We start from the raw sequence: 22,456 nt of genomic DNA on the forward strand, positions 1-22,456 counted from the left end.
TGTTATAATGATCGGACTGACAGTCTTCCTGTAAATAATTCATACAAAACCTCATAACTTATGACTATGCAATTCAAGTTCAGAAATGTGCTCCTGCAACACTGACAACATAGATAACTAAGTACTCATTGCAATGGATTTCACTGGGCAGTTCTAGTTAAATATGGCCTACATCTACTTAATTTTTAAAGAGAAGAAGGGAAAGACTGATCTTATGTTGGTGTGTACCTTATCTATTAATAGTCTGTTAGGTAACTGTTGCCTTTTGACAAGTTTAATTTTTCTGAGAGTGGTGAAAAATAGTTAAACATCAAAAAATGGGACATCTGCTATTACGTTAAACAAGAGGTAGCACCTTCCATTAGCGTTCCTGTTTTTAGTCTGAATTTATTACTTTGTGCTGTTCTCATTTCCAGGCACGGGAATCTCTCATCTTTCTGACCTGAAAAGTTTCTTGTGGGCCTGAGTTAATATTTGCTTTTCTCCTAAAACCAGAAGGTTAATATTAATACCCGAACCCCTGTTTTCTCCTGGTCCTGCTGTAGGTTCCAAAGTCAGACCAAGAGTGTGAGGTTTCTCGTTTGGGGAAATGCCTGTCCCCCATTCTGGCCCAGCTCTGCAGTGCAGCTCTAGCCCTGGTCTCTTTTGCCTCATTCACCTCCTTCCCACAGTAGGTGTTTGCTTTTTCTTTCTCAGTTCAAGGCCCTTTTGAATTAACTTCTGTTCTCAACCACTTTTACGCAAAAGCGTCCCTAAGGTCCTTGACTTCCTGAATCCTTCTAGCAATTTTCAGTGTGAATGCCTGTGTGGCAAATGTAGAAATTAGGACAGTTATGAGGCCACCTATCCCAAATTGGACAGCCAGAGGCTGAATGGGGAAAGGCCACTGCAATGCTCCTTGTCCAGGAGCACAGAGTACAGGGTGCAAGGGTCAGACACCTGCATCCCACATACTCCTTGTGGGAGCCAGGCCCTGAGCCAGCCCCTGGTTCTGCTGTGTGAGGAGCTCTTTGCACGGTACCCATCAGCATCACCTTGCTCTGGGCATCCTCAGCCCCACCCCGCGGTGTTGCTCCTGGGGAGACAAGGGGAGTTTGCAAGGCAAGCCCAGAACTCCTCTGTCTGTGTAGCAGCACTGAGAGAGCCAGAGCTGCCTGTGCATGGGAAACAGGATAGTCTTGCACAGGAGGATGCAAGCAGAGGAGAAGGAATGGATGCCTGTAGGGAGAAGCGGTGCTTGGTGGAGGAGAGTTGCGTATAGGAGAAGAAAAAGGGATGGTTACAGGACAGGAGATACTCATGCACGGGAGGTGGGATGCATGCAGGACGCGAGGGATGCAGGCATGGGCAGGCAAGGGAAGGCAGGGCAGAGCAGCCCGGCGGCGGCGGGGACGGGGTCACGCCCTGGCTGGGTCCTCAGCTCCTCCCTCGCACTGAGTGACTCCGCGCTCGCCCATTCGCAGGGCGGGGACTCCGTGATGTAAAGGTGAGCGGTCCAATCCGGCCGGGGCGGCGGGGCTGGAGTGCGCTGAGCGCGGGGAGCGGGGCTGGGCTAGCACGGCGGGACGGCTCGGAACAGCACGGAACGGCTCGGAGCAGGCGGTGAGTGCTCCCAGGGCTGTTCCAGCGCGCCTCCAACTTGGGGAAAGTTTGTCGGCGCTCGCCCCGCCGCCTGGACATGCGCTCGCCTGCGCGGAGCATCCCGGCCACGGCGGCGGCGGTGGGAGTGGGGCAGGCGCCAACCGGCCCCGGCGGCTCCGCGGGGCCCGGCACGGCCCTCGCTGCCGCCCGACTCCGCTACCGACCAGTCGTGTCCCCGGCGGGGTCCCGGGAGCGTGGGGCGGCGAGGCGGGCGCGGAGCCGGCGCACGTCGGTGCCCGCCGGGACGCGGAGGACGTGTCCGCTGGGCGCGCTCCTGCCGCCGCTTCCAGCCTCCCCGCGGCGATGAAAAGGCACTTGTCTGATTCATCCCCCTGGAAAACTTCACCCCCGGGCTAAGCCGGGGCGGGCTCGGCGCGGGTGATGCACTGCTCGTAGCCGGGCCGCGGCTCCGCGCTGAGATGGAGCTCCGCTCCTGCAAACTTGGAGCTTTGTGCGAGTTGGTGGAAGCAGAGCCCGGCCGAGGGGCGGGGAGGTGGCACTTCCCGCTGCGTGTTCCCGCAAGGCTGCGGGGAAAGGGGTTCGGTTTGCATTTAGCTTTTATCTTTTGCTCAGGATAGCTTTCCTAAAGCAGAAAAAGTGAGGAAATGGAGGCGACTTCTCATCTGTTGAAGCGCGGTAAAATAAAGTGAAGTCGTGGGATAGCTGTATGAGTTTATTTTTATACATCTATAATTTGGACTGGGAGAGGAAGTGTCACCCCGCTCCTCCTAACAATGGCTTCTTGTTGGGAGCCTGAGAAGGGGCAGGGAATTTTTCAGGAGGTAAAGCTTCAGATTTTCATTTGCTTGGGAAAGGCTGGAGCACCCTGACGCTGGCTGTAACTATTCTAATGGATAGTAACAAGTCCCAGTGCTCACAGAGGTAACAAACTGCCGGTATGAATGTGCTACAGTTTTATCTAAGTAGCAGTAGCTGTGAGATACGTGGATGGGAACCGACCTCCTTGGGACGGGCTGCTTGTGTCTGCTCGGCAAGAGCATCTGAACCTTCGAGCAGGGCATCACTTGGACTCGTTAATTTCTTTTCAGGAGAGCTGCTGGTATAGCTCCGAGCAAATGCCATCAAATCAGCCTCCGAGGTTGTTATTGCTGTTACACAATTCCAGTGGAATGTGAGAGCTGGGCTTCCTGTTTTTGGTCAATCTGTAGAAGAGACTATAAAAGCGAATAGATATCTCAGATAAATTGCTTTTGCATGAAAGCTTGGAGCCATTGTTCAACCAGTAACACTTGGTGACTTCTCCAGTGAGCCTGGTAACCTGAGAAGCAAAACTTCTTAATGCTGGGAGACTTGCTCAGAGTAACTTTAAAGACAACAGCTGGAACCTGGATATAAAGAGGGAATAGTTACCAAGATCAACATGTGTTAGTGCTGTGCATAATGATGTATAGAAATTCAATCTGTTTTGAAAAGAAATCTTGTGCAAAGAGGAGCTGCTGGTAGTTTGTAAGTGGAGAGCAGTGATTCAGAGGGATTAGTGGACACAAGGCACGTCCCCTGGGTGCAATAGTCTGTAGCTGGGGGCGTTTGATGGCCTTATGTGGGGTGTGTGCACGCAGACTTCAAATTCCGAATCTGCTGTTTTGAATCTGAATAACTTTAAAAAATAAAGTTATAAAATAATTTGCTAAGAGAAATATTTTTGAAACACTGCTGTTATCACAGCCTGTTAATCTTGCCAAAGATTTAACAATTTGAGGATGTAGCTTGGTTGTAACCAAGCTCCTTTGAAGGAATTTTCTGCTTGTGAAAGATGAATTACTCATTCTTTGTCTGAGTTAGGAGATTGTAATGTGATTATTAAACTCAGTTATTCAGTGCTAGATATAAAGAATTGTGTTTAACTGGGGTCTTTGTTCTCTTATCAAAGTTAATCTGATTATGTTTCCCCTCCTATAAAATAGGCAAACTTCTCCCCAGATTAAAGAATGCTCCAAACTCGAGAAACCTATTTAGTAGTTTTGGCTAGATTAGCTTCACAGTGGACAGGGCTCTGGGAACTGATGACTTCATTAGGTATTTGGCTGATGGATGCTCAGATTTGCGATAAATGCGGAGGAACCCTTTCCCCTGGGGCTCCTTCACTGACTTCTCTGTTACGGGTTTCAATTGTTGTGAGATTAAGGTGGCGAGTGAAGGAGTTGCACCCTTACTAAATGGTGAAGCCACTCATGCAGGATCTTCTAGTAACTCTTTACTGTGTGTACTTGGCTTTCTAGTGCTGCAACTTAACTTGGCTTTGTAGAAACCGAAAGACAACTGTTCTGGCTTGAAGGAAGCAAAGGAAAATACTGCTTAGTAATTCAGTATTTGTTCTTAAGCAGCTGCTGGTGATCTAAGTCATCTATGTGCCTTGTGAATACCTTTATAGGTAACTTGCATGTCTTTTGTGTAGTAAAACTGCAAGTGCAGGAGTTGCATTTTTGACAATGTGTATAGTGTCATGCATCAGGAGAGGAAAAATGCTTTTCTTTTACAAGATAGGCAGTGAGTTTAGGGAGGCTGTGCCAATCATAGATACTGTAATTTATTTCCTTACCTAAGTAGATGGTGTGATCTGCAGCTCATTTAGCAACTGAGGTTGTCTTGGTGGCAATATTTAAGGTGGTGTTAATTTGTTTAGTGACGTGTCCCAACACACAGATAGTGTTCTTGGTAATCTATTTTACATAGCATTAAATAATAGGTGGTGAAACACAGAAGGGTTGTGTTTTCAGAGCCAAACGCCAAGTAAGTTCTGCTTTATATCAAAATTTTCAGTATGGGTTCTTTCTTGTTTGTTAGTTTGGTTTTAAGTTACAGTATTTTGCTTCTCTTCAATTCATAGCGTGCTGAGAGATGTGGACCAGATACAGGCCTGTTAGCTTGATTTTCTTGCACGTGAAGTGCCTGTGGCTAAGGAGATGATGGAAAAGCAGCATCAAGCCTGCTTGCATTATTCCAGCACAGGTTTTGTACAGATCCATCAGTGCCCTACAAAGCACAGTCCCAGCTCTCTAATGGTGTTCACAAGGGCAGCTCCTGATCTGCCACGCTGGGAGGCAGGTTAACCCTGTGCAGGAACATGGGGATGCTTCCGATTATGAAGAGAGTGGAAAGCAAATATGGGCATGGAAGGAGGGAGATGCCATTGCTACAGTGTTGCTTTGCAGTTTACAGAGGGTTGGACAGGCGAAATTTATGCAGCTACAACTGCGTTTTTGTCTGTGCCACAGAGTAGCAATGAACAGCAAAAGAAACATGTTATAAATGTGTTTTGTTCAGGCTTTGGCTTCCATGTATACTAAAGCAGTAATTCAGCATAAAAAAGCAAATTCTCATCTCTTGGGGCCAGCTGTTTAAACATGTGACTGACAAGCTGCATGGCGCCATAACAGATATTAATTTTTAACTTATTAGTTACTACTGAGAAATTCCTTGGGAATAGCCACAATATGATGTGTTAATATTTATTAACTAATAGCTGACCTTTGCTTGCTCAGCACTTTTTGGACTAAGTACTAGTGTGCATTAAGTAATCTGTGTATCTTTTTGGACATTGAGCTTATGGAGTAGCTAAAGTTGCTAAGTTACATCAAAAAAGCCAAACATGAATCCACAAACTCCTACCACGAGATGTGTGAAAAGTAGAGTTAAATACTGAACTAAAAAAGCTTACCAAATGACCTTAATGCCTATGCAGAGCAAAACATTTCTGAATATCATTTCTTTTCAAGTATGTTGCGAAACTGAGACCAGCTCTTTTAATGAGAGTCATGCAAGGTTGAATTAAATCAGTATTTCTTGAGTTACTGCAATGAATGTCACAACATCACCTGTCCCTGATCCCCAAACCCCCTTGATAGGCATCTGTTGATATCTTTACACTTACATTCCTGTTGGCACTTTGGGAATTGGATTATTGCACAAGCAGCAGTGGTTATGTTTGTGGCGAGTATGTCTTTGCAGAGTGCTGCCTGCAAAATTGCTGCTAGGGGAGGGCACGAAATGATTGTTTCCCCTCTGACCATCCCAGGGAATTGCTCAGGCTCTAATGCAGAATCATCTATACTTGCTTGCACCACTACAGCTCTTTCCAGCCTGGAGGTACCTGCTACTCTTGTTGCTGGTAGATAGGTACGTGGGAGGGGTGAGAGGTGAAGGCAATTGAGTGACGGTTCACCATCTGGGCTCTGGGTGCGGTGGCTGAGAGGAATGACGCTCAGTGTCCATCCTGGAGGTCCTGTGAGTAGCAGCAGCTCAGCTGACAGTGACTGGGCAGCTGTAATCGCTTTCAACCATGTGACTGCTGGTCATGAATAAACTACTGTTGTGTCCCCTGCTCCATACACAGGGGTTTGGGTGGTCATATGGGTGTAATGTCTCTCTTGGATTTATTGACTGGCAGGGAACTAAAAATAGGTGTCTTCTTTGTGCTCTTCAATGCTCACATTGTAGGTGATGGGTCAGGTTTATCTGTCCACCCTTGCTAGTATTTCCTGCCCTGGATGTTTCTCCTGCCTGTAGGTCAGGTTTCTCTCCCTCATGTGCTGTGAGATTTGCTTGGAGCACTGCAGCATTGTCTGTGAGGAGTCTTCTGTTTTGTGCAGATGTTTCTCAAGTGAAGGGCTGGGTCAGATGTAGATTTTCTCTGTTTTACCTGAGTGGCATTGTCACACTGTGCCATCAGCATGGGGACACAGAATCCCAGCCATCAGCATGGGGACAGAGAATCCCAGCTCAGAAGTCCTTCTGCCTCATCTTGCTATGCTGCAGCCCCAGACCCACCCCATCTCCTTTGGCACATGGCACCAGCACACCTGGGGTGGGTGTGCTGCAACACTGGGGACATGCTGCTTGTGGGGGGTGGTGGAGGCCTTTAACTGATGATCAAATAGATGATTTGATTACAGCCAAAAGATGGGACTTGTGTGTTTGTGGCTGCAGAGCCCAACCTGGGCAGCGGGTGCTGTGTTTGAGATTTCATGTATTTGGTTCCTTTGTGATTTGCCAGCCACATAAAGGGGAACTTGTCTTATTGCTTCTTGAGCAGGAAAATGTGGTGACTCAAAGGAGCTGGCAGACAGAAGTGTCCATCTAATAGAGCTGGAGGGTGGATGGGAGGAGAAGATACAAATATTTGTGCTCTGCTGGTATCACACTGTTTGTTCTGGAGGTGGTGGCACTGGAGGTAATAGAGCTCTTCCCTGTGGTGGGCATGTCTGATGTCAGTGCTGTTGACCAACAGCTGCCCTGACAGCAGGACTGCCTGCTTGGCCTGGTCCACCCTCTGTTCCACAGAGGTGTGGACCTCTCTGGACAGGGTGCTGAGCTGTGGTGGCCCGCAAGGCCAGTCCACTCAGTCACTGTGGCATCTGCTGGTCTCTTGTGAATCTGTACTCTGTTGGGTTGGTTTTGGTAATAGATTAAAAATGCCAAGAATGATAAGCAAGTCCTGTCTGGCCTGCTTGGAAGAATTATATCACGTGTGCTCCTCTAACAGCTAGGGTTTCACATCTGGGTTTTGTGGGTTAACACTTGGGTTGCTCAAAGCTGGTTTTGTCGCTGGGTTTGTGAATGGTATGATGATGAACAGGGAGCTTTCAAGTTGCTATCAGCAGAGATGGAGCTATCAAGAGTCATTGCTTTCCTTTCGTTTGCTTTTCCAGTTGATTCCTGTCAATTTATCTGCACCTTTCAATGTCTCTGAGCCATGAGGGCTACCACTGCCCATGAAAATGCAGCATCCTTGGCAGGTGGGCCAGCCTTAAGTCTGCTTCCCTGTGTCCCTCTGGGCTGGCTGGTCTGTACTCTCTGGCACCCTGTGCTGTGGGGCAATGTGCATGCTCCTGCAGCATCCAGAATGTCCCCATGGGCTGTGATGGCCTGTGGACTACTAATATTTGGGAGTCAATATGGAAGAAATAAAATAATTATTTATTTGACATGCATGTGAGGATAGGGGGAGCAGGACAACTGTCTGAAATGGGAAGCTCTGGTTAGGACTGCTGCAGATTGCTCATGTCAATCCATATGGGCCATATGCTTCTAACCACTCTCCTTGTCTCATTTCCTTCTCTGAAATGCTTACAGCTGTTTTTCCTGCCTCTTCAGTAGGTTTTTTGTTCCTGTTAAAAGAGTGACAGCTCACAGATGCTGCTGGGAGTCCCACTGCATAGCTGGGAAGAGAGACTATTACTGTGATCTTCAAGAGAAGATAAAGTGTAGTGTCCCTGCAGGAGGCCTAATTACTGGTGTTTTGAAGTAAGCTTTTTTGTTTTTTCTTTTTAAATTTGAAAATAGACTTCAGTGTCTCATTCACTGCTTCTTCTTCACACATTGCCTTTAGTGATGGAAGTGAGAGAGCAGGTAGTTGATGAGGTCAGTTATGGGTAGAACAAGGAAGGATGAAGTGATGTTGGTGGTGATCTTACATGTTGAGGTGTTCAGCATCCAGTTTTGCTGATATGTGTGTAAAATTTAAGTTAAACTTCACAGTGTTGCTTAGATGTTGGCTTTTTTTCTAAATAAGTCTGTAACTAAAATGATAGTAGTGCTTCAGGTTCATCACTGCTTGTCCTCCACTTATCCCAATGTACCATCTCTTGTGTGCTGCCCTTTTTACATTCTGCCAAGGGAAGTAATTGCAGACTTCTGTAGTTGCTTAATGATCCAGCCTGGTTGGGTGAAGGAGCTCTAGAGATGCTGATGCCTATGCAAGTGTTTCACAGTTTATGGATGGATGGGAAGGGCCATCTGAAGACAGTGAGAGAAGCTCTCTGTACCCACTTTCAGACAAATGACTACAGGAAGGTGGAGTTAATGTGGCAAAGTAAATGGCTGTGTTAAATTGGCTTGAATGCCAAGTCAAGACTGTAACAAATAAAACCTAGTGATGTGTTTATGTCTGAAGTCTATGTGATCTTGGTTTCTTTTAGGTGCTGAGAATACAGAAAATCTCTGCTTTTAATGGGTTGGTTGTCTGTTGGCCATAAACCCTAAATAAACAAGACTTCTCTTATTTTCCAATTCTCTGCTTTGCCTTTTTTTGCAGTCCCAGCTGCACAAGACAACAAGGTGTCCCAAGAGCTGTTTTATTGGTGTCTGAGATAGGGAATCTTGTATAGGATCCCTGTGGTTTGTCCGTGACTGGTGACCATTTTCCTGCCTCATCCTCCTGAGACTCTCATTGCTGTGCAAGGGTTGGCTTTTCCTTCTGTGCAAAATGTACTGGGGCTGTACTCTCCTCAGCCCATGTTGTAAATTATACTTCATAATCTGCTGTAGGAAATGGAAAAGAAAGTAATTCTGATTTGTGTTCTTTCAGAGCCCTGTTCTTTAGACCAAAATACACAGGATAAGTCTGGCCCTTCCCTCTATTCACTTTTCATAGCCTCCTTTGTTTTTAATTTATATATCTTTTTATTCTAAATTCCTCCCATCCCCAAAATAGAACAGACATCAGCCTGAAAGCAAAGATTTCCAGGCATTGGTCTTGTGGATTATAGTGGCTTTTTGGCCTGGTTGGAGACTGAGCCCCACCCTATGGAGGTTTGGATTAAAAATAGTCTTCCTTTTCATCAAGCTGAAAACTGTACACAACACATGTATGTCTTGGTTTCTGGGTTATTGGCAGCCACAGGAAGCCCTTCAGCTATAAAATACCTCAGAAAATCTGTGTGCTGCTAATTCATCCTAAAGTGCAAAGGTGTGACTGGTGTTGGGAAGGGGTAGAGCCAGATGTCTACCTGCCAGCCACGTAGTTATCACAGACAATGAGTAAAATTTTAACCATGCTTCTTGGAGGACCTGAAAGAGTCGAAAACTGTACACCATAGTCTATTCATTAGGCTGCCACTTTAAGCATGTCTCAGCTTAAGTGCTGCAGGGAAGTCCAATGTTCAGGAGACTCCTCCTTGCCCCACAGCCTCCAGCTCAATCCTGTCTGTCCAGACCCGACCTGCACATTCCTCTTGCTTCTTGTAAAACAGAAAAAATGATCAAGGGCAGGAGGTTGACCGGTGTGTGGTGTGGTGATCTCATTCCCCCACTGCCTTTTGGAAAGGCTAAGGCTCAAACCCAAGCTTCTCAGGCAAGTCTGAGTGGTTGGCCATGGGATAGCAGAGGGAAGATCCAAATGTCTCCTTGCCCTGGGCATCTGTTCTCTGCCTCAAGAACCTCAACTGCTGACTTCTCATGTTGTTTAATTTGTTTTCCACTGTCCTTGGCCACGCTTGGTGAGGCAGCAAGTCCTTTTACAGGGTGGTAGCAAATGCCAGCTACCTGCAGGCCCCTGCCCACTCTGTGGGGGAAGGCAGGATGCAGCTGATCCGGGATGTGGAAGCAAGCGGTGCTGCCTGGCAATTCCTCCAGCTTAGCCATAAGCCTTTATGGTTGTTTAGGGCAGGGGTGGGAACAAATGAACAGAGGAGTGTGATGGGAGGAGGGCAATGAGACTCTGCCCATTGCCTGTTCGTGGCTGTTTATGACTAGTTTGCTCTGTGGGTCTGGTTTACGTGACCTTGTTGATCAAAAGTCTCTCTGTAATGAGGGAAAATGCTGCCTTTTTTTCAGCTTTTGTAGATTTCTGCCTTGGCCTGTTCTGTTTCTCATTCTTTTATTCTAGGCTAGATAGACTAAAAAAAAAAACCTAAAAATGTGAAATATTGTGTCTCATAAAACCTTTGTAAATGGTCATGAAACTGGCTGTAGAAGGACACAAAGGACTTTATTTCTCCCAAAGCCTAGGGATGAGCTTTCAGCCTTTGTCTAGCTCAGTTGCATGTTTTTACTTTAGTTGAGAGTCAAGGAGCTATTTGTTCATATATCGAAATATTAAAATGGAAAAACTGACTCCTGCAGTTGTGTCTTTACTACAGACTTTTTTTTTTTTTTTTTTTTTTTTTTTCTCCAGAGGAAACTGAATTTTGCTTGAAAAAAGTGCTAGCTAGGATGCTTTTAAAATTTTATCAATACAGAAGCTTACACAAGGTAAGTGAGCTGCTGCCTATAGCAGGGTCAGGTCAAGATAACCTGCAAAAGACCAACTTGGGAAAAAACATGAAGAAAATCTCATGATCTGGTAGATGAAACAGGCTGAGTAACATCAGAAATACTGCTGGCTGTATCAGTGTTTCCTGTATCAGCTGTTGAATGGGGCTGTGGTTTTTGGGGGGTGTCAGTGACCGCTGGTGCAGTAGCTGGAGTGGCCTCACCTCTGGCAGTAGCCAATCCTCCCACTGATTTGTGTCCCATTAGTGCAACTTCTGACAGAGTTCTGTGTGCTAGACCTGCTTCTGTTGACTTACTTCCAGATGATGAGGACAGTGTCTTGCTAGGGAAAGAAAAAGAATTGATTGCAGAGTTCTAGGGACATCCTCTTGGATTGCTACTGAAATTGTTGTGTCATTGAGGTTGAGGAAAAGGAAGCTTAAGAAGAATCACCTTTTTTCTCCCATACTCTTTTTTCCTTCCTGAAGATCAACACATGAAAAGTATTTTGATACTAGAAGGACACACATGCACACTGAGTGCATGTGATTCTTCACTCAATCTATATCTATGGGGCTTATTTTTTGCCAATATGTTAGGGATTAAATTAGGGCTCTCCAGAGCTTAACGCTCAAGATGCTTGAAATGCAGGTTGAAGGCTTTGGATAACAGAACCTTATACCCTGTCTGGATTAGATGGGAGGTGATGTACAGTGAGCTCTTACTGAAACAAGTCTGTACAGTCACCTGTGTGCCATTTCTATGTTTTATCCTGTCTCTTGTGTTGTCACCTGAAAACTATAGCTGAAGTCCTACTTTTCTATATGCTTATTCCCTCAAGATATTTTTGCAGCTTGGCATCCCAGGAGCTGACTGGGTGAGTGAGATGGGATCCTGTTTTTGCATGCTGGGAGTACCACATAACACTCTGCATTGTCAGTGCCAGAATTAGCGGCTATGAGTGATGCAGTTCGTGTCAGGATGGAGTGGAGTGATGAGTAGTTTTGCTTCACGAGAGCATCCCACCTATGATGGACACATTAGCTTCCATCAGAAACTGAAGATTGGAGGACTTCAGGTTACCGTGTTCATAGCAATGTGTGCCTCTTCCTAAGTTTGATCAGAATTGGGGGGTTTTTAATGTTTGTTTTGGTCTTTGCTTCAGTGATTGTTGCTGGTGCATATGGTACTGTCCCTGGTGGCAGTACCAGGATTGTGCTCAAAATAATAGGGAAGCGGGATTGCTGATCTGCCTGTTCTGCCATCTCTGCAGTGCTGCAAGGTAGGAGAGTTTCTTTCTCTAGTTTCTGAAACATAGGACTGAACTTTGACTCTGCCCTGCTGTCAAGGACAGGAATGGTGAACGAGGTCCCACGTGTTTTCACTGTCTGTCCCCATTTTCATGGCAGAGCTCAGCACAGCCCTTCTCGCTGATGAAACTGCTGGGCAAGCACCAAGGTTTTCAGAGTGCCCAGAACAGCACTAACCAAGTGGAAACTTGAATTCAAGCTACCCATCCCTGTAATTGGCATTCATATTTTGTGAAGCAGTGCCTCAGCTGGGTCACTTACTAAACTGTGTCTGAAAGATGATAAATTCTGGGTCCTTGTTTATGCTGCCATTGCAATCTTGTGCTTCTTCCTGCTAATCAGCCAGGAAGGGTCTGTGGAGCATTGTTTGGGTTTGGAACAGGGCTGTGGTTTTGAGATTCCAGGATGCTGAGTCTTGTCCGAGAGACAGGCTTGGATGCTCTCCTGCCTTGGACCCTCTGCTGGAGGATGTTAATGAGCAGGCTGATACTCCAGCCTGTCCCTGTTTTCCTTGGGTTAAAACAATGTTTGTCTTCTGCTATAACTGTCAAGCAGCTGCAGTGCTGCGGTGGTATATACACATATATATTCAGCTATAAATCCTGTAGTTAAACATTTCCTTGACCCAGCATAGAACAAGGTGCTTGTCTCCAGCTGGTCACAGAAATAAAGGAAGTGAGTTCCAAAACAACATTGCAATTAAGCTGTTTCTTCCTGAATTTTGCACAAAATGTTTTGCCTCTGAGAATGGATTGTGAGTACTTTATTTTAGGGAATACATACGGTGTTGTGGGTGTATATAAAGTTACCCTGTTATGAATGGTACTGTGCTGGCATTCAGGGAGAAAGTTGGCCCCTGCTTTTAAGAATTGTTTCTGAGATACCAACATTCTGAAGGTCAGTAGAGAACAAATGGAAATACATTTACAAAAGCATTCATGTTTCTCAGTGCTCCTGAAAGTAATAAGCAAGTTGCTGAAACCTCACTTAGGTAGAATTCACCTCTCTATAAGGAGAGAGGGGAAACTGAGCCTTCAGAAAATTTAAAATATTTTGAATAAGCAGCCTTAATATCTGACCTAAACTTTAGCCTGTTCCTTTCTGCACTGCTTGGCCAAGGCTGGGACTAAGGTTTCCTTGGGGACATGGATAGGAGGTTCCAGTGCAATCCTGCCCCTGCCCTTCTGCTTGCCCACCCCTTTGTAATGTTCTCGATCTAATTTCCAGTTGGGCTTTTGCCACTGTTTTATATAAACCAAATGCTCAGGCAAAAGCAACATAGTCAGACTTGTTCAAAACTTCAAAAACTTACATTGCTTTTGCCCAGCTAAGAAGCTCCTGGAAGTTATTGTAGCTGTGCTGGAGGGATGGTTGTGGCAGTGCCCAGCCTACTTTAGTTATATCCATCACTGATGGCAACAACTTTTATGCCTCACTCACTTCTTCCCCCTTGTCTAAGTAGTATATACCCTTTTTCTGGGTTATATAGGGTTGTTTTAGTTGGTCCCTTTGCTCCTTGTGTTCTGAAGGCCTATATAAAAAGAGATTTGGAAAGCCATGAAATGGGGTAAGGTTCTGCTCTGTACTAATGGCCTTGGAACCCCCTGTTATGCAAGAGCATTTACAACCAGTCAATGATTCACTTTAGCAATTAAGGCTTTGTCCATTGGGTTGATGTCAACTTGGCACATAGCAAGGCATTGCATTTTCTTTTAGTGCGTTGCCCTTTCATGTTTAACACACACAGCTGATATTCTTGCTCAGCATTTGGACCTCTTTGGTGTAATATATGTTTTGCCTTGTGCTATCAGTGCTCCCAGCTATAGATCATCTCTCCTACCTACAAAGTTGCTTCATGCCTTCTATTAAATAACAGACCTTGCTTAGTCTTGGCTCTATGTAGGATTTGTAGATTTTTTTTGTTGTTTCCTTTTTTTAATTTGTTAGGGTGAGGGTTTTTCTTAATTCAAAAAGCATTAAACTTTACAGCAACAACAGACTAGAGAACATGAGAAATCTGCCACCAAAGACTGGCTTTGCAGAGTAGAGATCAGCTACTAGTAGCTGTTTTTTATGATCTGGAAAATGTGAGACGGCTTACTAATTAACAGTGTAATGAGCTGTATGGTGAAGATTGCACTCTAGGGACCTGAAGGCTATGGGTGACAACTTACAGTGTATATGTGAGTGGCTCTACCTCACCTTCCTACATGTGTGAAAAGAGTGCAGTAGTTGTGGAAGCCCCTGAAGTTGGCCTGTCCAGCAGGTCCATCTTACAGAAGATTTTCTGTTGGAGTCTGGGACAGAAAGAGCAGCTGGAGGAAAGCCAACAAATGCATGAGCTAAATACCAGAGAAAGCTTCAAGGTCCCTTGAGATGAGATTCTGGACTAGTTCAACACAGCTGAACTTGTAGGTCCCCTTGCACAACATGGTGAGCCACGTGCTTCTGGCAGGATGTCCAGATGAGATACCAGTCCCTCCTTGAAGATCCTCCCAGACTGGGTTGGGAGTGTGGGCTGCTGCCTGGGCTGGTCAGTGACTGCACCACCAATGAAACCTTTCTGATAGTGGGAGGTCACCTGCAGATGGGTTGTATGGGGTTGAGGAGCCACCCAGTGGCAGTGTCCCACAGCCTCCCACTAGCCAGGGTTGGGTGCAGCAAACTGTTCTGGACAGTGGCCAGTAGTTGGCCAAATGTCCATTTTATTGTTGGAGCAGGGTGTGACTGCAGTGGTATAATCTCTTCTTGCGTATAGATGGAGGTTATTAAGTGGTTCCTGACCTCTGGTCCTGCATAATTGCCAGTCTTGCTAAAGCCCACAGATCCATTTTTCAAGCCACATCCTTTTTACTGTTGTAATCTTATTTTGAAGATTACACCAATTTTATTAGTAATGTAATAGGTTGCTCCTGTAGGCAAATCACCAGTGGTGTTTGGCGTTAGAGAGAGCTCTTGTTTGCAGTTAAGTTTTTAAGTCAATATGAGGTGCAATGCTTGGCTTTGGCAACAGTATTTATGTTTTAGTATTTAGAAAGTGAGTCTTCTCAGGGGAAAAGTCTGGCTCAAGTTGTTGAAAACTTTGCAAAGCTGTTGCTACTGCTCAGGCTGAAGAGGATCTATCACTGACAGAAAATTAAAAGGCTTATGACAGAGTTGTATGAAAATACAACCCCCTTTTGAACAAGTCTGTAATCTTGTCGTTTGCATTGTGCTACAATTTGCAGTTAAGGATTTTTTTGGTGCTTCTTAAAACTTTCTTCTGCATGCTAAAAGACCTTGCTGCAAAGAACTATTCTGTTCCTCCAGTATCTTCTCCTTTGGCTCAGAGAAGACGTAGCAGAAATGATGGGAAGGTGTCTTGGAACTGATGGTGCCCTGTTGAGGCCTGAGACCTGCCTGCAGGACTGACTGGAGAAAATCCCAAAGGCACTGCACACCCCTGCAGTGTTTTTGGTGCTGGCTTCTGCCCTGGGAAGTGTAGCACATCTGGCAACTGCTTTTCCAGGCAAAGAACAGAAAGTGTTCCCAAGTCATCCTTAGTTTCTCTCTCCCTTTACAAAAAACCCCACCCAACACTTGAGCCCCCATGGCCCATGGTCTCAACGGAATAACTTGTTCATTTTTTTCTCCATGGATCCCTTATCCACACCCACCTTTTTTTGTCTTTTGAATTTAATAAAGTGGGTGACTCAGTACTAAATATAAAGCCTGCTTCCGGCATCATCTGCCTGTGGCTCATTTCCTGGAGCTGACATCAGTTGAAGCCTCTGATTTCCTTATGAAATAGCAAGACATGAAATATCATTTGCACGGTGTTCTGGGCATACTTGTGGACTTCTTTGGTGACTGCATGGCTCCCTGATCTAAGCTGTGAATAACTAGCTGGTTAATTGCTAAGCTGAGCTCTGGTGGAGCACAGGGTAAATTAGGCGAGTCCTCAAATCTGTTTTGTACTGCAAAATTGTACTGTAGTTTGCAGGCGGTTTTTAAATAAAGACTAACTTTCAGTCCCTCTGCATATGCAAGGTTTTTATTAAATAAGCATGAGCCTGACTAATGTCTTACTTTCTTCCAGATGACAGGCTCGCTGACAGAGCAGCTCAGGAAGCTTTTAGTGGGGAAATCTAGCAAAGACAGATCTGTTTTTTCTTTTAAAAGACTGATAAACCAAGGAGTTAAGGTCAAATGCTTGCTCCTCAGTTGTCACATCTTTCCATAGCTGTTTACATTGATGGAATGTATGCTGCCATTGGTTGCAACTGATGGTGAAAGCAAGAAGTGCATAAACCCTCAATTTCTATCAAAAAGCACAGGAGAAAATGCTTCTATTTGTCTGCATAATTTCATTAAAATCCTTATCTTTAAAAGAGAATGTACACAGACCTGGAAGAGGGGAACATCTGGCACATCACTGATTCCAGTATCCTAGTCCAAAATGGTATGGTGGCGGCCACTCAGTTTTGCTCTCTGGAGTCCTGGCTCATAAAGCATGGTGGGTTTTTTTTCTGATGAAATACACTATTTAGGTTAGCTGGTTTCTATTTCAGCTTTTTTTTTTTCCCTCTCTCCTTTTTTTTTTTTTTTAAATGAGAAGGGATGCTCCTGAACATGCTTGATGTGCAGCACCAGAGCAGGCAGAGGCAGGAGGCTGAGCCACCTTTGGTGCTCTTGAAGGCCCGCCAAGGTCCGCTGATACTCTGTTGGCTCTGGGATCTCCTGAGTCAGCTGTGGCTCAGCCCTGTGGCCATGGAGGTTTCTCTAGCATGAGGATGCTGGAGAATGTCTTATACCCGCTTGGCTGGTTGATAGTAGAGCTGGCTGTATTCCAGCAAACAGCTACTTTAGGCAGAAGCTAGAAGTGCCCACAGGTAAAACCCATCCCAAAACCCACTAGGACTGATGTAGCATGCCCATCACTGTGGGTTTCATCAGTTGTCACGACCAGCTTTCAGTATTAGCATGACATCTCTTGGCATTGCCAGCTAGGCATGGAAACTACTACTTCTGGCGTGGGCAGGAAAACCTGGTGTCTAGAAGCAGGTGATTGTTCTCTTCTGAACAGTGAGACTCACTCGGGGGAGCAGTGGGGTTGCACAGCCCACTGTAGCTAAAGGCCAGCACATTACATGAGCTCCCTTCCTCCCTCAGAACTTTGCCAGAGGGTCAGTTCTTGAGAGCTAGTAGTGAAAGGAGAGGGACAAGGTGACTCCTGGATTTACCCTCTCTGCTGGCTTGTCACCTGGAAAGCAGCAGGAGCTGCTCTCACAGCCATGGCTGAGTAACTTCTGGAGGGCAAATATGTATTAGTGGCCTCCCAGTGAAACTTGGCAGCTAGAGCTGGGGAGGAGATGTATCCCCTTGCACAATGACATGCTGGAGAAACCCTGTCAGTGCTGGAAGTTCTCCTTGTGTATAAACTACATCACAATGTCCCGTGCAGGGGAGCGGATGTGTCAACTGAGCACCTCGGGCACCATCTTCTTCCCTAAAAGGCTTGCTTAAAGAGGAAGGAAGAGGGAAATACACTGGTATACTGGCTGTACCAAAAAAATTTCCTATTTTGGAAGACTGTGGGGAGTGGTATGTGACCAGGCGTGTTCGAGGAAGTGGGCTGGGAGTGCCCGGGGAACTGTGTGTTCGCTGCCTGCCATCACCACACCCCAGCGTGGTGAGTCTCGGGGCATGACGCAGAGATGAGTGGTGTTGGCACCACCATGGTGCTATTTTGGGTTTGAGTGTAATTGCAGGTTGGACCGACAGGACTGGATTTGGAGTATTCAGAGAGCCCTTAAAGCTCTGGAAAAACTGGCTATCACTGATCCTTTGCAAATGTGGAAGATGGGTATTTCACCTGCCCTGTGTGTGCATTGAACTTCTCCTGATGGTGGAGCCACTGAGGACCTGTGCTGCCTGATGACAGTGGGTAGGGGTGTCCTTTCCCTCTGTCAGAGGGAACGGTGATACCTGTTAGCCCTGTAGACTGCTCTTAACACTTACCTGAAAAAAGAAAAGTGGAGGTCTGAAGATCCATGGGCTAGTGGCTTTTAGGCATCTGCCTCTGCAGTGTGAATCTGTTCCCTGCACATCTGAACGTGCTGCTTTTCTGTCTCAACAACACAGACGCCAGAAAAAAGGAGAGGAGGCTTTTCTTGTAGTTTTCTTCCCAAAAGCAGACATTGCTCATGTGCTGGCTCTGCCACTGATAAGAAGTCACAACCTAGCTGGGGAGCTGGACTTTGGCACACTCCCCAGGACCTTCAAGCCCTAGACCCTTGACACTTCCTAACCTTTACAGGATAAATTTTTGCTGTGTAACATGCTCACATGTAGATTGGAACGTGGAGGCACTAAACTTCATGACTTCATGAAATAGTTTCTTCATTTCTGTTGCATGTTTGCCCCAAGACTTCACAGGCTGATGCAGTCTCTGGTTTGGATCAGAGCAGCCAGTTGGGCTCTTTGCACCCAGGAGCTGATGTGATGGTGAAGGCAGTTGCTGATGCGTGTCAGAGTGGAATCAAAGTCATTCTTCACTAAACCCCATCTGATGTACAGTGAGCCTCATCCTGGTGGACTGCAGAAGTGGTTTTCAAGCCAGCTTCTTTTCTTTTATGTTCCAGCTGCTGTTCTGGGCACTCTCTATTTTGGTTTCCATGATGTTTGCCATCCTGAGGAAGCTGGCAGGCTGTGGGTTTGGGGTTAGGTTTTCTGTTTTGAGTTATTTTGGGGTGTGTTTTATACCTCTTTTGAAACTTTACAGCTGGAAGCTAAATTTTCAGGTGATACCCAAGAAATGGGACCAGACCGTGACTCATTTTCCTGGCCCATGTAATTTTTCAAAAGAAACAACAAAAATACCTCAGTGACACTATTGGTCAAGTATTTTTACTTTTTAGAACAGTCACAAGTTCTTAGAATCCTTTACTAATTCAAATATTGTGTTTATTAGTAAATTACATCCTTTCCTTTGAGCTATGGGAAGGCTGAAGCATTATGGACTTAACAGGATCAGAAATTTCCGAAATATATAATTACAGTTTGCAAAACCCACTTAACCTTTATGATTGATTCTGCTCCTGTGCATTCCATTAGCAACGACACAGTACACAATGTTTTTGTTGCCTGTGTCTTCGTGGTTGCCAGCAGATGTCTGTTCATGTTTCATCTAAAGCAGACAGGGATTAATTGCTGAGGTAATGCAATATATTGTAGTATGGGCCAGCTCCAAACTCTGTATTTAACCACTTATTCAAACCAGAGTAGTTTTTGTTTTGATTTGAGGTTTTTTGTTTTGGTTTAGTTTGGTTGTTTTGAGGAACTGTGGGGTGAAGTAGCAGGCAGTGTCCTCCCTCAGTGCAGACTGAGGCCACATAGGTCTGGGTCCTCTGAGTGTTCTGTGAGCTGGTTGTCTCAAAGACACCTGTAAAAAAGTACATAAAGCAAAATACAAGGTCTGCATTGCTCTTTGGCTGTACATGCTGAGAACCAGCAAAGCAAAATGCATTTATTTTAAATAGTAAAGAGCAAAAGAGGTTTGATTTTGGTTTGTGTTTTTTTTTATATTAAAAAAATAGTTTGCTTACCAAAAAGCTTTGTATCTTACTGCCTCCTATTCCCAAGTGGCGAGCAATAGAAAAACAAGAGCTGGCTGTCGGGGGAGAATCCCCACTCCGTGCACCGTGTTCATGGGCAGCTCGGGCCGCCTGGTCCTCGCCGTTTTAGCGCATCTCTGCGCGACGTGACCGCATCCCTCCGTGGCTCTCGGGAAGCGACCTCCCATCGCTGGGCGGGGATGGTGGGAGGAATGCTGGCTGCCCAGCTCCGGGCTGGAGGCGTGGGAGACGCTTCAGCGCCCGGGCCAGGCGAGGGAGCGATTCGCCTTCCCTGAGAGAGAAGGAGAGGTAAGGAACGGATGGGTGTCCCGGGGCGGGCTGGTGCTCGGGTGCTGCCTGGCTGTGCCGATACAGGCACGTGCCAAAGGTTGTCTTACAACGACTTGTTTTGCTTTTCTTTTCTCTGCAAAACGTCTAGTGATTTGTACTGCTGTAGTAGATAGAGAAAACCAGCTGTGGGCAAGAAAGGATTTCAGGTTTTAATGTGTTTACATCTGGAGTTTTTCTGTGCACCTGACTGAGCAGGGTGTGCAAGCAGCAGCAGCGAGGACTGTACCGCCTGTGCATCACTGAGAGTTTAATGTTCCAGTCGAGGGCTGAGGGCGTGCCTGCCCAGAAATCTGTCTGGGACACAGTCCTACTCCCTCTCAGTCTGCAGCAGGCTTTTATAAAGCAGAACTGCTTAAACTTGCATGTTAGAAGTGTTAAATATTTAAACATCTGCTTTGCAGAAAGTGTGAGGAGCTCCGAGGACTTTTGGGAAATGGCTGTAGGCTGCTGACTGTGGCAGCTACTGAACTTTTTTGGGGTCTTTCATCTAGAGGGGCTGGGCTCTGAGTCCTGCCCTGCTGTTCCGGTTGGAATGGCAAGAGGCATTGCAGCCTGCCAGGATTTAGTTTCCAAACTGAGGAGTTTACCTTGCTTGCTGTGTTTTCTGGTGATGTCTGGCTATACTTTTTGCTGGAAGCCAGCGTAGACCCTCTCCAAATGTTTTATAGCAGTTGATACTGGCTTAAAACTTACATACCGGTGCTTTTAAATATTGAACTGAAATGTTGAATTTTTTGTGCTGAAAAACTTAACATGTCTGCAGACCTGTAAAACACATCTAGTGTATCTTCTTCATGTCCTGATTTTGTTTATGCTGAATGTGTTGCTCTGAGGTTTCGCTAAGTTATATTTTCTCAAACTGATACTGCACTTGATCTTAGACAAAAGACTGAGAACTGATATTTTACCCTCATTTATTCTGCAAATCATCTGTCTCTAAAGAATGATTTCTACAGCTGGAGGACTCTTGCACCCTCCTGAAATTCAGAGTAGTGATGAGGTTGCATGCTGTTTACAGTGCACAGTCTCTTTAACCACAACATCTGTCCTAGGGGTATGGGGCACTGGCTGAGCTGTGAGACTGAGGGAGAAGGAGGAGAAGGCAAAGCAGCTTGAATGGTCCTAAGGAGAAGTTAGTGCTCAGCTCCAGGAGTGCTAGATGCATCTTGGAGATCCTGCCTAACCTTGAAACCTGCTAATTAGAGTGCATTTTGCAGAGGTTATTAATGCTTGTCCAAAATCCAAGTGTCATAAAATAGAGCTTGCTTGATCCTGGACTAGTGACTGCTCCCTATTGCTCCTCCCCATATTAAGTTAAATTATAGAGAAGTGTGGGGAACACCCTGCAGTAAGAGTAAATGTGATTTCTCTGTCATGACAGCCTCCTGGGAGGCAAGGACAGCAGTTTCCCTTCTTTACTAGCCATTTCACATTAATTTTTGAGATTAATGTTTCTGTTTCTGTTAAAAGTAGATAGGATCTGTACCATCATCCCTAGAGTAAATAAGTTGTGAATTTATAGGTTTTTTTCTTACTTCCTAAAGCCACGAAGACAGCTCTGCAGTGACACTTGCTTATTGCAGTCTAGTGCTGCTTTCTTGCTCTGAAACAAATTATTTTGACTTAATTCCCTTTTCCCCAAGTGCTTCTAAACAAGATTACAGAAACCAGAGGATAGATAGAAAACAGTTTTCTTTTATCAGTAGCTCTTTCTAGTAACAGGTAAGTTACTGAAATTCCTGGGGTTTAAGATACTTTAAAAACATAATTACAATGTTTAGGTACGGTTTGTAGTTTCAATTGTTTTGTTTCTTTTTAATAAAGCATTCATTGATACATTTCTGTGTGTTTATCATCTGGGCTGTAGTCACTGCTGGGATTTCAACCCTGACTGTGCCATTGAGAGCTCTGTTTATTTTCAAACTGATAAAGCAGTCTGCAAAACTGCTTGACCACAGCTGTACCTTCTAAAAGGTTGCACGAAACCCACCCTCCCATAATTAATTGCTGAAACTCCCTATTGTCCAGCTTGCCAGGGATCAGCACTATCATGCCAGGTATTTGGCTTGCAAGAGCTTGTTTGCTGTCGTTGAATAAGCAGTGACTGTACTGTGATTTAATTTAGGGATCTGGTTGATTCCCTAACCTGGGTGTGAGGGAAGTTTAACAGACTGAGTAATGCTTCTTGCTGTATCGTGGCATGCTGAATATCAGTTGCTTTACCTGCTAAGCAAAGGCACTACCCGAGAGTGGAGCCTGGAGGTACTGGGGGGATGGAGATGGGTCTGGGGTGTGTGAGCATTGAAGGGCTCTAGCCACATGCTGTGGACCAGGGCACAGGCTGAGGTCTGCAGCTCACCCCTGTAAGAAATTTTCTGCTGAATATTGGGAAATCAAGAGACACACGCTTAAAGCATGTTGTGGGTAACGTGCAGGTCTCAGCAAGTAGGTCCCAGTCACTTCTGGGTAAGAAAATTCGCACTGATTCAGCCTTGTAATCCTCCTCCATCCTCACTTAAGCTGGCAGGGAACCTACGATCTTTCCCCACTGTTGCTTTGAGAGTCCCC

General features: G+C 45.6%; 1 protein-coding gene and 1 long non-coding RNA gene across 4 annotated transcripts in view; one reads left to right on the forward strand and one right to left on the reverse strand.

Moving 5' to 3' along the window:
• The first annotated feature begins 1,515 nt into the window (after positions 1–1,515).
• Positions 1,516–22,456, forward strand: part of PLS3 (plastin 3) — a 50,559-nt gene continuing 29,618 nt past the window's right edge. Inside the window, exons 1-2 of one of the 3 annotated variants that reach the window (XM_071569062.1) lie at positions 1,533–1,602; positions 7,756–7,905. The gene's annotated coding sequence lies outside the window, so the exon portion shown is untranslated. Of the gene's footprint in view, positions 1,603–7,755; positions 7,906–19,745; positions 19,847–22,456 lie in introns of those variants that run through there. The other 2 variants (XM_071569061.1, XM_071569060.1) reach the window with 2 other exon arrangements.
• LOC139678328 (uncharacterized) lies at positions 18,866–19,830 on the reverse strand. The gene is made up of 2 exons (XR_011699013.1): positions 19,529–19,830; positions 18,866–19,365 (listed from the first exon to the last, which is right to left on the reverse strand). It is a non-coding gene; the product is annotated as an uncharacterized lncRNA (long non-coding RNA).

This window comes from Pithys albifrons, chromosome 14 (genome assembly GCF_047495875.1).
Source record: "Pithys albifrons albifrons isolate INPA30051 chromosome 14, PitAlb_v1, whole genome shotgun sequence".
Taxonomy (NCBI): domain Eukaryota; kingdom Metazoa; phylum Chordata; class Aves; order Passeriformes; family Thamnophilidae; genus Pithys; species Pithys albifrons.